The sequence below is a fragment of the Somniosus microcephalus genome, chromosome 4, assembly GCF_052327205.1.
Source record: "Somniosus microcephalus isolate GS21.2 chromosome 4, FLI_Smic_1.0, whole genome shotgun sequence".
In the NCBI taxonomy this organism is placed as follows: domain Eukaryota; kingdom Metazoa; phylum Chordata; class Chondrichthyes; order Squaliformes; family Somniosidae; genus Somniosus; species Somniosus microcephalus.
In genome coordinates this window covers 207,324,413-207,337,330 of record NC_140990.1, presented here as the reverse complement: position 1 = coordinate 207,337,330, position 12,918 = coordinate 207,324,413, and the positions used below count along the sequence as shown (strand labels likewise).

The window sequence follows — 12,918 nt, the reverse complement described above, 5'->3', positions numbered from 1 at the left end:
CTAGCAAATCAGTACTGGACTCCCCACCCCAACTAGGCATCAAATTTCCATACCCCCCCCACCCCTGTTGTTCTTTCCCCCTCCAGTCATATCACGCTGCCCCTCCTCCCCATTTCACTTTCCCTGCACACCAACTACCTCTCCCCTTTCCTTCCCTCTGCTCCCACCTTGAACCAATTATCCCCCCACTCCCCAACTCTCCTTGACCTGAATATTAGTACTTGGTCTCAACTGCATGTGGAACGCCACAGGAGATCGACTCGTATATATAAATTAAAAGTTTTAAATTCTGAGTCCATTCTTTCTAAATCAATTTAATCACGAGCACTGCTATAGAGACATAACAGAAAGTGCTGGAAACACTTAGCAGGTCAGGCAGCATCGAGGAGAGAGAAACAGAGTCAACGTTTCGGATCGAACCCTTCGTCAGAATTGGAAAAGGTTAGGGAGGAGAGATTTTTAAGCAGGGGCAGGAAGCAAAGAACAAAGGGAAGGCAGGAGAGATTGACTGACAAAAGGGATGATAGTGCAAGGCAAAAGGAGTGCAAGGCAAAAGGAGAGGTAATGGGACAAGTTAAACAAAAGATGGCTCTAGATGAGGTGTGAATGATGATGGCAGCAACATTAACAGCTAACGTGAAGAAACGAGAAAAAAGAAATAAATACAGGGACCAATTTATAGTCTGACAGCTACAGAGACTCTGGCCTATCAGAGTTAAAAGAGAAGATATTCCTATGAAATTTTAATTTATATAAAACAAAATCAGTAAATATCAATGTTCAGATACTTCCCAATTTTACTTTCCCCTTTACTAAAAATGGTTGGCCCGTGGTTAAATCAGGACAAACTGAGACTTTGTTCAGTTTCTTTAATCCATTGCAAAGATGTAAACGAAAACTGGATGAGCAGCATAAAAATCTGGAGCTGGCACAAAGGATTATGCAGAATGCATCAGCATTGATAAATCTTCATGAAATCTGAGCTCAATGAGAATGTGGTCTGCAGATACGTGGAAATGAGAAAATAATAATAGATAGAATGATAAAGCAATTCATTTAAAATCAATAGAACCGATTTTATCAGGTGCATAGAACCATGGAAGTCTATAGCACAAAAGGAGGCCATTTGGCCTATTGTGTCTGTGCTGACTATTTCCAAATTTCACTGTCCCATTCTCTTCCCATATCCTTATATCTTTTTCAGTTTCAAATATTTATCCAATTTTCCTTTAAAGGAGATAATGGTTTCTGCCTCAACCACTCCCTCTGACAAAACATTCCATGTGCCAACAACCCTCCTAACCTCTGCTCATTATTGATGACATTGATCAATTATGTAGGATTACATAGATTATAGTACAGAAACAGGCCATTCGGCCCAACCTGTCCATGCTGGCATTTATACTCTACTTGAGCTTCCTCCAGTCTTTCCTCATCTAAATTGATGATCCCTCTACATTAACTCCCTAACCAGGGGAAATAGTCTTTCTGTATTCAATCTATCAAAATGCTTCATAATTTTAAAAACCCTGAAATCTCCTCTTAACCTCCTGTGGCTCAGTGGAAATTGTCCCAGTATCTCAAATATCCCCTCAAACTGTATAATTTTAAATTAGTACATTAAATATTTACTGAAAGGATGCCCATTAAGTACAGAGTACAACATTTTAATCAATTGGACATGACCAGATTATTGCATCCTCAAGGAAACTATTGACCTGGAGGGTCCCTGGTGAGCAAGGGTTCATCAGATGAGGAAACCTTCTTTGTTCAGCCTACTCATTAATTGCTGAAAATGGAGCCAAGATTCATTGACAATGATACTGACTGTTCAATGTTAATGTTGAGGTTAATTGGCTAAATGGTATTTGAATATATTTAGTGGAAATGCCAACTTTGGTGAAGAGTAATTGATGAATCAACTTGCCTGAAGTAACATATTAACTTTGATAAGCTAAGAAAGAAGGTTCTTGCCCTAGATTTCAGAAAGTCAGATACTTTAGTTCAAAGATAAGAACAATTTCAGTAAATAAGCATGCCAGATTCTGATAAATGCATACAAGATTTTAGCTGAATTTCGAACAGGAAAGATTAGGATTGCAGAAGACCCTAGGGAAGGCAGAGGAAGATGGAATTGTTTCTACATAGCAGTGGCAATGGTTTAGACTGTTTGTTTCCATATTGCACTCTACCCTTCGTAAACTTGAGGTCATCCAAAACTCTGCTGTCCATGTCCTAACTCACACCAAGTCCCGTTCACCCATCACCCTTGTGCTCACTGACCTACACTAGTTCCCGGTTAAGCAATGCATCGATTTTAAAATTCTCATCCTTGTTTTGAAATCCCTCCACGGCCTCGCCCCTCCCTATCTCTGTAATCTCCTCCAGTCCCACAACTCAGATCTCTGCACTCCTCTAATTCTGCCCTCTTGAGTGTCCCCAATTTTAATCGCTCCACCATTGGCAGCTGTGCCTTCAGCTGCCTAGGCCCTAAGCTCTGGAATTCCCTCCCTAAAGCTCTCCGCCTCGTTACCTCTCTTTCCTCCTTTAAGACGCTCCTTAAAACCTACCTCTTTGAACAAGTCTGCCGGAATATCCCCTTATGTGGCTTGGTGTCACATTTTGTTTTATAACAATCCTGTGAACTGCCTTGAAATGTGTTACTGTAAAAGGTATTGTATAAATACAAGTTGTTGTTACTACTGCATCCAAGATATAAAGAAAAAAAGAACTTGCATTTATATAGTGGCTTTCACGACCTCAGAGCACCCCAAAGTGCCAATTAAGTATTTTTGAAGTGTAGTCAATGTTCTAATGTAGGTAAACGCAGCAGCGAATTTGCACACTGCAAGGTCTCACAAACAGCAATGACCAAATAATCTGATTTTTAGTGATGCTGGCTGAGAGATAAATATTGGCAGGGGCCAACTCCCCTGCTGTTCTTTGACTGAGAGGGTAGTTGGCACCTTGGTTTAAGGTCTTATCTGAAAGATGGCACCCAAATAGTCCCACTCCCCTGCTCTTTTTCTCCATAGCCCTGCAATTTTCTCCCTTTCAGGTATTTATCCAATTCCCTTTTGAAAGTTAGTACTGAATCTGCTTCCACCACCCTTTCAGTCAGTGCATGCCATCTCCTCATCTCACGTCTGGCTCTTTTGTCAATTACCTTAAATCTGTGTTCTCTGGTTACCGACTGTCAGTGGAAATATTTTTTCCTTATTTACTCTATAAAAACCCTTTATGATTTTGAACACCTTTATTAAATCTCCACTTAACCTTCCTTGCTCTAGAGACCAACCCCAGCTTCTCCAGTTTCTCCACATAACTGAAGTCCCTCATCTCTGGTACCATTCTAGTAAATCTCCTCTGCACCCTCTCCAGGGCCTTCACATCCTTCCTAAAGTGTGCTGCCCAGAATTAGACACAATACTCTGTAATGATATCAGCAAATAGAGATGGTATTTGCCTGTTCGATTATTCATTCTCTTTCATAAATGTCTCGTCATTGAACCCACAAAGAAATCAATACATACTCCAGCTGAGGAATAACCAGTGTTTTATAATAGTTTAGCATAATTTCCTTAATTTGTACTCTGTCCTCTATTTATAAAGCCAAGGATCCCATATGCTTTTTTTTTTTTTTTTAAAACAGCCTTATCATCTTGTCCTGCCACCATCAAAGATTTCTGTACATAAACCCCCAGGTGTCTCTGTTCCTGAACCTCCTGTAAATTTGTACCATTTTGTTTATATTGCCTCTCCTCATTCTTGCTTCCAAACTGCATCATTTCACACATCTCTGCGTTAAATTTCATCTGTCATGTGTCTGCCCATTTCACCAGTCTGACCATGTCCTCCTGATGTCTGTTACTATCCTCCTCACTGTTTACTACTTTTCTGAGTTTCGTGTCATCTGCTAACTTTGAAATGATGCCCTGTATACCCAAGTTCATGTCATTAACATACATCAATGTATATATATGTGTTCTGTAATTCTCAAAACTAGATACTGTTGATACCGGCTGCAGCTGTGACACTAATTCTAAACCACATTATGCTATGTTAAATTGAATAGTTATGTTGTGTGATGGCAATTCTGAAACTAAGTTATTCTGTTTGTAATGATTAAGCTAACAATTTCTGAAGGGTCTACTCCAAAAATCATTAACCTTTCTTTTACCTTTATAGCTGCTAACTGACCTACTTAGTGTATTTCTAGCATTTTCTAATTTTGACAGATTTCCAGCATTTGTAGTTTTATTTCTTATTAATTTATGTATATTAGTTATACAGCTGATTCTGTTGTTGGTCACTCCTGGGTGCAATATGCAGGAAGCCATAGAAAGAACTGCACAGGCACATAGTGCTCGATTTTCCAGGCAGTGCTCCTTGTAAGAAATGTTCTGCGCTGGGAGTGCACAGCCACAGAATCGGCCCTATACACAAAGATGTGTCCCGTTCAATCCTCGATACCTTTGGAATAAGCTAATCTTTTAATAAAGTTGGCTTAAATTGAATGACCTGAAGGGCCAAATTAGGCATCACTTATGATACCCCAAATATAAACTTTAATCTCAATTCATTATTCCTTCAGCAGCTAATGGAATAAGATCAATGCCAGAACAACTGGTAAACATTCTACCTATTGCAAGATATTCATCTATGAAAGGGATAGGAAGATAGCTTCTATACCAAATATATTGAAAGCAGGATTTTTGGTCAGACTTTATAATCCCATGGTGCAGTTTGTGAGGTATTGCTACACAGACTCTCATAAATGCAAAGGCACTTTTAAAGTGTTGCTCATCAATATTTAATTTCTGAGAAAAGGTACACCAAACCTGCCATGAACACAGTTTATGATGAAATGACATCAAGATGGAGGAGGCAAGTGAATGTTCTAATTGAGTGGCTGATTGAAGAAAGGTTCAGAACATATTATCTACACACTGCAGCATCAGCAAGAATGCTGAAAAAGAATGAGTTGGAGCATTAATCGCTATCAGCAACGTGCAGCTGCTTACTTTTATTTGTGTAATAGATTTATGTAGTACTGAGGTACTGAGTTAATACATTTTACATGGAGCACTCTTTGGTTTCTGATGTGGGTGCACCTGGAATGCCAAATCCTATTCACACAGTCTGAACTCAAATAAATAAGGCCAAATAGAACCACTAGCAGCACATTAGTTACGGTAAAATTACCTATTTTATTCTCTCAGAACTGTGAACGGTGATGTTAAGAAACAACTTTGAAAAGGTGCTCACCAGAATAAAATTAAGATTATGTATTTGCAAAAATTGTTCACTCTCGGAAGAAGCCTTTGTTAAAGTTTGTTTTGTGACTAGTTTCTACTTATGTGTAACATCTGTTCGATCTTCACCTAGCTGATGCTTCGAAAGGCAATTAAGATGCACTTTTTTAGATTTTAAATTAATACTGTAGCATAATGTAATACCATGTAACATTAGTGAAAACAAAGTTGAAAAAGATTGCGGTTTTATTTTAAAATTTTAACATGGTGTCTATAGATAGATGAAAAAAACTAAGCTCTCTGATTTTAGTTTTAAACCCAGTATTACCCCTTAAAGTAAATTCCGAAATTATGGGATAAAACCAGAAAAAGTCAAAGTCAGCATAATGGAAACCTGATGTGACACACACACAGAGCACTTCATATTCTCTCTCTATACAGTGGGGCAGCATCAATGTAGAATACTCCTTTAGCTTCCCCCATCTTGTACAGGAACTTCCACAGGGGACAAGATGCTCTGGATGCAGCTAATCATGCTCATCAAATACATTTTGCATTATACTTTGCAAGTGTTTAAGATTTACTTAAAAGTATTTCTTTCCAAAAATTACTTTGCTGCTTAAACTTGAAATTTTCAGATTACAAATATTTTGTATTATTTTTGACCTGAAAAAGCACTTATTGGCATCTCAAGTGATTTTTACCTAATTTTTTGGCCCAAATTCAGAAATTCTTTGATTTTAGGAAACTTGAAAATAAGAAGACCTAGAAAAAAGTTAAAGGTAGAGCTAGAGAAACATAGAAACATAGAAGATAGGAGCAGGAGTAGGCCATTCGGCCCCTCGAGCCTGCTCCGCCATTCAATGTGATCATGGCTGATCATCCAAATTCAGTACCCGGTCCCTGCTTTCTCCCCATACCCCTTGATCCCTTTAGCCTTAATAAATATATCCAACTCCTTCTTGAATATATTTAATGAACTGGCCTCCACCGCCTTCTGTGGTAGAGAGTTCCATAGGTTCACCACTCTCTGGGTGAAGAAATTCCTCCTCATTTCTGTCCTAAATGGCCTACCCTTTATCCTTAGACTGTATCCCCTGGTTCTGGACTCCCCTACCACCGGGAACATCCTTCCTGTATCTAGTCTGTCCAGTCCTGTCAGAATGTTATAAGTTTCAATGAGATCACCTCTCATTCTTCTAAACTCCAGCGAGTACAAGTCCAATCGACCCAATCTCTCCTCATACGTCATTCTTGCCATCCCAGGTATCAGCCTGGTGAATCTTCGCTGAACTCCTTCCATGGCAAGAACATCCTTCCTCAGATAAGGCAACCAAAACTGCACACAATACGCAAGATGTGGTCTCACCGAGGCCCTGTACAACTGCAGCAAGACATCCCTGTTCCTGTACTCAAACCCTCTCGTTACGAAGGCCAACATACCATTTTCCTTCTTAACCACCTGCTGCACCTGCATGCTTACCTTCAGCGACTGGTGCACAAGGGCACCCAGGTCTCGTTGCACTTCCCCTTCTCCCAATCTATTGCCAGTTAGATAATAATCTGCCTTCCTGTTTTTGCCACCAAAGTGGATAACCTCACATTTATCCACATTATATTGCATCTGCCATGTTTCTGCCCAATCACCCAACATGTCCAAATCATCCTGGAGTCTCTTGACATCCTCCTCACAGCACACACGCCCACCCAGCTTTGTGTCGTCTGCAAATTTGGAGATATTACATCTAGGATGTTCTTGCCATGGAAGGAGTGCAGCGAAGATTCACCAGGCTGATACCTGGGATGGCAGGAATGACGTATGAGGAGAGATTGGGTCGATTGGGCTTGTACTCACTGGAGTTTAGAAGAATGAGAGGGGATCTCATCGAAACTTATAAAATTCTAACAGGACTAGATGCTGGAAGGATGTTCCCGATGGTCGGGGAGTCCAGAACCAGGGGTCACAGTCTAAGGATAAAGGGTAAGCCATTTAGGACAGAGATGAGGAGGAATTTCTTCACCCAGAGAGTGGTGAACCTGTGGAATTCTCTACCACAGAAGGCAGTGGAGGCCAATTCATTAAATATATTCAAGAAGGATTTGGATATATTTCTTAAGGCTAAAGGGATCAAGGGATATGGAGAGAAGGCAGGAACAGGGTACTGAATTTGGACGATCAGCCATGATCTCATTGAATGGCGGAGCAGGCTCGAGGGGCCGAATGGCCTACTCCTATCTTCTATGTTTCTATGTATCAGAGCTAATATCCTTCCTTACAATTGTGTTAATCCTTTCTTTAACCAGTAATGCTACCCCACCTCCCTTTCCTTTTTGCCTATCTTTCCTGAATATTGAATACCCCTGTATGTTGAGTTCCCAGCCTTGGCCATCCTTGAGCCACGTTTCCGTAATCCCAACTAAATCATATTCGTTTACCTCTATTTGCGCAGCCAATTCATCCACCTTATTACGAATGCTCCTCGCATTAAGACACAAACGGCTGAAAATTCAGTAGCCTTAGCGCCTCATTTGAGGCGCTAGAGGGCCTTGCGCCGGAGTTATGGCCAGTAGTGAAATTCCCTGGGGCCCTAAATCGGCGTTGCTCCGGTAGCGCTGCGCCGGCACCGATGACGTCATCGGTGTGCGCAGCGTCCCGGTTGCCGTGGTAACCCGCCCGAACTCCGAAATTGAGTTGCGGCCGCCTCGCCCGTGGCAGCCGCAACCAGCGTTTTGTCAGAGGTGCCTTACTGCAGTTAGCGCCGGCACATTAAAGGCCCCGCGGCGGCCGGCCGCTTTCTCACCGGCCGCCTGCCCGCAGCTCCCTCCCCGGACTTCTCCCCCCCCACCCCCCCCCCCGGAACAGATGCAAGCCCGGCACTTGTCCGAGGTGCCGGGCTCATTTTTAAGCAGATTTGTGCGGGCCGCGGCCGGGTGCAGGCAGCTCCTCCTTAACGGAAGGAGGAGGCCTGCACTTCCCCAGCCTGCCGCACCGCATCGGGTGCCGCAGCGCCGGAATTGCGGCGCGAAACGGCAGTTAGCGCCCTTTTCCAGGCGCTAAGACCCTTCAGTAGCACCGGCAGCCGTTTGGGCGCGGCGCCACTGAATTTTTGGCGCGCGCAGGGGACTTAGCGCCGGCACTAAAGCCCTGGCTAAGCCAGAACCCAATTTCTAGGCCAAAGCCTTCAGGCTTGTTTTTTTAACGCTCTTAGACCTATTAGAATTATTATTTACTGTGGCCACATTTGATTTAAACCGTTGAGTTCTCTGACTGCCACTTTTGTTTTTCTCCTTCCTATCTTTTGCTTTTATCCTTGTTTCCCTTTCCTCTGTCTCCCTGCTCAGGTTCCCAACCCCCTGCCATTTTAGTTTAAACCCTCCCCCAGAGCACTAGCAAACACTCCCCCTAGGACATCGGTTCCAGTCCTGCCCAGGTGCAAAATGTCCGGTTTGAACTGGTCCCACCTCCCCCAGAACTGGTTCCAATGTCCCAGGAACTTGAATCCCTCCCCGTTGCACCATTCCTCTAGCCACGTATTCATCTGAAATATCCTTCTATTTCTACTCTGACTAGCACGTGGCACTGGTAGCAATCCTGAGATTACTACCTTTGAGGTCCTATTTTTTTAAATTTACCTCCTAACTCCCTATATTCAGCTTTTAGGACCTCATCCCAGTTTTTACCTATATCATTGGTATCTATATGCACCACGACAACTGGCTGTTCACCCTCCCCTTCCAAGATGTTCTGCAGGCGCTCTGAGACATCCTTGACCCTTGCACCAAGGAGGCAACACACCATCCTGGAGTCTCATTTGTGGCCGCAGAAATGCCTATCTATTCCCCTTACAATAGAATCCCCTATTACTATAGCTCTCCCCCTCTTTTTCCTCCCATCCTGTGCAGCAGAGCCACCCCTGGTGCCAGGAAGTTGGCTGCTGCTGCCATCCTCTGATAAGCCATCCCCCCCAACAGTACTCAAAGTGGTGTATCTGTTTGAGAGGGGGATGTCCACAGGGGACCCCTACACACAAAGAACTTAGGCAATTTGAGATTTGGTTAGATACTACAGAAGTGTGATTTGTTTTATGACATAGTATCTTTAATAGAAGCTTAGGTCAAAAAGAGGCTGACTGCTTTATAAAATATGATCAGATATTACGAACACAACAACTTGAACATACATGGTACATTTAATGTGATAAAATGCCCGAATGTGCTTCACAGAAGAAAAATAGTCGGACATTGAGCAGTGGTGGGAGAAGGGTTAGGAGAGTAAAAGAAAGCAGTATCAAAGGTTATGAGAGTAGGAATCTTCTACACAAGATGAATATGAATTATTCAAAACAGATAATGGAAAAGAAAATCAGACGGGGTGTTAAATGGGCTGCCAACTCACTATTGGTCTGTTTTGCGCTATCACCCCACAGTGTCTTACCAACAGAGGTTTTTGCATTGCAATCACAATATCATTCATATCACTGGCAAAACGTAACAGATTAACCACTAATTACTGTACAGGCAAACAGCGCATATTTTACATTGATCTTAGGAAACTGCTTCATTACACTAAACGTTTTTTTCTCTCCATCCCATTTTGAAAGTTGCTTTATCCTTTTATTAGGACCCCTGTACCTTTGTGAGGGGGAGCGGTCAAATGGTTAAACATGCTGTCTGTACGAATCTGACACAACCCTCATCAGAAGGTGAAATAAATTTTGAAACATGCAAGTCATTAAATTATGCTGATATTTCTCATTAATCAGCGAGACTTTCAGATTTAAATTACGGCTGGCATGTTGACATGAATCTCTTTAATTGAGCTGCCAGGCTGTTAACTGACTGACTGCCAACAAACTTTAATATTTCTGTATCGTTGTTAATTAAATTAATTTTTGTCATCTGTTGATATTTTAACATTTTAAAGCTTAACATCTGTGTGTCTCAATATTTGTAAAATCTTTTAAATTCAGATTGCCACCCAAATCTAAGGAATTCCTGTCTCCCTGAGGTGATTGGTTTTGTAAATTTTCAGCGCACCACCATGATATTCAAACTTATGCTATTATGGTAATAAAGATACTCTAACAACCAAAATTAACTTTAAAAATGAAATTATTGTTAATTTTAAAATATTCTTTCCTATGGTTCAGATAATTTATTCAGTGAGTAACTGCCAGAACTCATGTCTGGCCATCAGGTGAGGACAGGAATGAACTCAACGCTGGTGCTCCACCTTTCAAGTCCATTTTTATTAATTTAACTTTTTTCTATCCAATCTAACCTGAACTATTGTCCCTAACTCTTTTTCTAATTTAAAACCTTTCACTGACCTTTTCCTTTCTTCCTCCCAACTCTACCATCCATTTTGGAGATGCAAGCAACTTTTATTTCATTGGCTGGAAAAACTATCTTTAAATAGCAGTTTTGCAGCCAATTATAAGCCAAAACAGAAATACTAACATGGTCACACCACAGAAATAACCAGGTCAACCTTTCTTATGTGGTAACATCAAATGCGCAAGAGCTCTACAAAATGAGTGCTCTGAATCCAACAAAAGAAAATTTGTCGATGGTGCTAGAAATGTTAAACCTTAATGTTCTTTAATTAAAATTAATTCTTTACTTTGGTGTTTGTTATTTTCTAAGATAACTTGTACTTTTCTTCAAAATAAAGATTTTGCCTTGGACAAAGAGAGAAAGCAACTGCCCATAACACCGAGATGGTCAGGTTCTAATATAAATTACTGTAACCATTTGAGATGCCATTCTGTAATGAGCATTATGAGATAGTTCTACACACTGTCATATAATGGCAATTTTTCATAAAACAGTGCATTGATGAATTTGTATCAAAAGTTGAATTGTATTGCTGCTTCTGAATTAAACACATTGGATGCTTTGTAAATTTATGCAGATCATTATGATCCTGGCAATTTAGTTGCTAAATGAAAGATTTTGGCCGTGAAATTTGGCACCATAGCACAGTAGTTATGGCTGTGTTTTTTTTTTAAAAAGGGCGTCCACCTCGCTTCTGCCCACCTCAGGCGGGGCCCGCGCTGTTCACTATCTTGGTGAGGGCGATAGCACAGGCAGCATGTGCGTGTGCCGGCTGTATGCAGAGTAGGCAGATTGTGCCGTCAGTCAGCGTGCAACGCTGATTTGACGCATGACTTGCCATTTTGTACGCGCCACTCCATTCAATGCCCTCTCCTAAACACGCACAGCTGAAGGTGCGTTTAGCTGCACGAGGGACCCCACCACCAGTGCTATTTAAAAGGGAAACATCCAACTTGCAGCTGAGTTTATGATTGCTCTTGTACTGGCTTTTGCAGAGTTTGTATGAATACTGGGTTGCTGGAAAAGATTTTAAAAGTTGTTAAAGTGAGCAGGGAGAGCTGCTGGACGTTGGGAAGGCGTTGGCTCCTACTGGAAGGCCTCTGGGTAAACCACTTGCTCCCAGTCATTGGGGGCTCTAGTTGCAGTCCCCCTCGCGCTGCAGCATGACAGGGAGACGGAAGAGAGGCAGCAAAGAAGACACGCTGCTCACAGAGAACATAAGAATTAGGAGCAGGAGTAGGCCATACAGCCCCTCAAGTCTGCTCCGCCATTCAATAAGACCATGGCTGATCTTCAATCTCAACTCCACCTTCCCACACTATCCCCATATCCCTTGATTCCACTAGAGTCCAAAAACCTACTAAGAACATAAAAAGTAGGAGCAGGAGAGGGAGAAGGACACTCAGCAGGAGGCCTTACCCACCTTGGGTCTTCAGGGGGCACGTCTCCTACCTGCACCTAAGCCAGGAGCAGTGTGTTCCGCGGCTCCGCTTCACCAAGGAGGTGGTCACAGAACTCTGCCACCCCTTGGAACCAGACCTGCAGCCTCAGAGTAGGGTGACAATAGCGATGTCAGTGGCCCTCAAGGTGACCTCATTGTTTTGCCAACGGATCCTGTCCAGGCTGGAACAGGCGACAGAGCAAACATCTCGCAGTTCGCTGTACATCGCTGCAGCTGGGAGGTCACAGAGGCTCTGTACTCAGGAGAAGGGACTTTATTGTCTTCTCTCTAAACAGAGAGAAGCACGCACGTGGTTTTGCCAGGATATCGGGCTTCCCCATGGTACAGGGTGCCATCGATTGCACACACGTGGCTTTGCGGGTGCCGCATCTCAATGGCGAGATGTTCTGTAACTGCAAAGGCAACCACTCACTTAAAGTGTAGTTGCTGTGCGACCACACCCAGCACATCATGATGGTGAATGCCTGCTATCCTGGCAGTCATGATGCCTTCATCCTGCGCCAGTCCGCTGTGCCCGCAATCTTCCAGCCACCACGTCAAACCCAAGGGTGGCTGCTAGGCGACATGGGCAATCTGCTCTAAACCTGGTTGATGACTCCCTTCCGCAACCCCACCACTCGTGGCCAACACTTGTATAATGACAGCCATGCTACCATGGGGAACGTCATCGAGCAGACCATTGGGGTGCTCAAGCAATGGTTCCGCTGCCTTGACCGCTCGGGAGGAGCCCTCCAGTACTCGCTGGAGTGGGTATCCCAATTTGTGGTGGTCTGCTGCATCCTCCACAACTTGGCCGTCATGAGGGCATAGCACTTGCCACTATGGGTTCCACGATCACCGGAGGAAGGGAGGAGGCTGTCCGTG

General features: G+C 42.8%; 1 protein-coding gene across 5 annotated transcripts in view; it reads right to left on the bottom strand.

Moving 5' to 3' along the window:
• Positions 1–12,918, bottom strand: part of LOC147120179 (diacylglycerol kinase beta-like) — a 752,216-nt gene that overhangs the window by 501,806 nt on the left and 237,492 nt on the right. The window lies entirely within an intron of this gene.